This window comes from Pipistrellus kuhlii, unplaced genomic scaffold (genome assembly GCF_014108245.1).
Source record: "Pipistrellus kuhlii isolate mPipKuh1 unplaced genomic scaffold, mPipKuh1.p scaffold_m20_p_3, whole genome shotgun sequence".
Lineage (NCBI taxonomy): Eukaryota > Metazoa > Chordata > Mammalia > Chiroptera > Vespertilionidae > Pipistrellus > Pipistrellus kuhlii.
This window is the reverse complement of record NW_023425529.1, coordinates 17,651,975-17,653,734: the sequence shown is the minus strand read 5'-3', so window position 1 is coordinate 17,653,734 and position 1,760 is coordinate 17,651,975.

Genomic DNA, 1,760 nt, shown 5'->3' with positions numbered 1-1,760 from the left:
TAAAAAATTTTTAAATGGAAAAAGGTATACAATGCAAATAGTAATCAAAAGAGCTGAGATGGTACACTAATATCAGATAAAATAATTTTTAAAAAAATTATTAGAGACATTAAAGGACATTTCACAGTGATGTAAGATCAATCCATCAAAAAGACACAGCAATTTTAAACATAAATGTATCTAAAAATATAGCCCAAAAAGCATGAAGTAAAAACTGACAGAATTGAAGGGAGAAAAATGTCAATTAAACAATAACAGTTGGAGATTTCAGTACCCTACTTTCATAGGGTACTGAATATAGAATAAAACTAATCAGAAGTACAACAGGAAATAGAAGACTTTGAAAACTAAATAGACTTAAAAGACATCTATAGAATACAGAATAACAGAAGAATTTTTTCCAAGTGAACATGGAACATTATCCGTATTGACCATGTTAGGTCAAAACAAGTTAAAACAAGTCTTAATCAACTTAAAATGACTAGTATTATATAAGGTATATTTCTGAACATAATAGGATAAAATTAAAAATATGAACAGAAGAAATTTTTGAGAAATTTATAGAGATGTCTAAATTAAGCAAAATATATCTAAATAGCAAAGAGTAAAAAAAGAAATCACATGAGAAGTTAGAAAATACTTTGAGATGTATGAAAATAAACACACAACATACCAAAAAAGTTTGAGGTACAATAAAAGCAATAGAAGAACTGTATTGCCATAAATGCCTATTTTAAAAATGATAGCTATCTAAATCAATGACTCAACCTTTTATTTTAAGAAACTAGAAGTAAAAGAGCAAATTATACCTAAACAAGAAGATGGAAGGAAATAAAATGTGAAAGAAAATAAAGGATAGAGAAACAATACAGAAAGTCAGTGATAGATTCTGGCTAGGTAGCTCAGTTGGTTAGAGAGTCATTCCCATACTCTAAGGTTTCAGGCTCTCTCTCTGGTCAGGGAACACACAAAGAGCAAAGAAAGAATGAATGAGTGGGACAACAAATCTCTCTCTCTCTTCCTCTCTCTCTCTCTCTGGGTGTGTGTGTGTGTGTGTGTGTGTGTGTGTGTGTGTGTGTGTGTCTCCTGCTCTCTCCCAAATAAATCAATAAAAACTTTTTAAAAATAAAGGAAATCATTTATACCAGAAGAGGTTTTTTTTTTAATCAACAAAATATTAAAATTTTAGCTAGAATGGCCATGAGAAAAAGAGAGGAGATTAAATTAGTAGTTGTCTGGCATATTTGTTAGACTGCACACTCTTTAAAAGCACAGACAGCATGGTTGTTTTGTCCAGTTCTGTATGTCCAGTACCTATTTCAGTGTTTAGCACAAAACATTCAATATAAACGAATGAGTGCAACTCTGTGATATACACCAACTTCTCTAAGCTTATGATTGTAGTCAGTCTTTAACCTCATTCATCTGTGATTTCCAACCTAGAGTTCTACCACTTGTGTTACATGGTATGCTATAGTCATGGCATTTCAAGCTTTTACTACTGATGTGACCTAGCTCTATTTTTTTTCTCTGATCTTGCTACTCCCCACCCACTTCTTTAATTTCTATATCATCTGTGTGTTTGGACAAGAGCACTTTAAAAATGTTTCAAGTTACTCATGTGGTTTTAAAATTTCCTGTTAGGAGACTAAGGTAAGTGTAAGCTGGGGACATAAAGTTCCAGAACTTGAAGTAATAGAGATCAATAACAAAGATTTCTTTCTAGCAAATCTTCTTTAATAATAGTTGCAGGTTGTTAT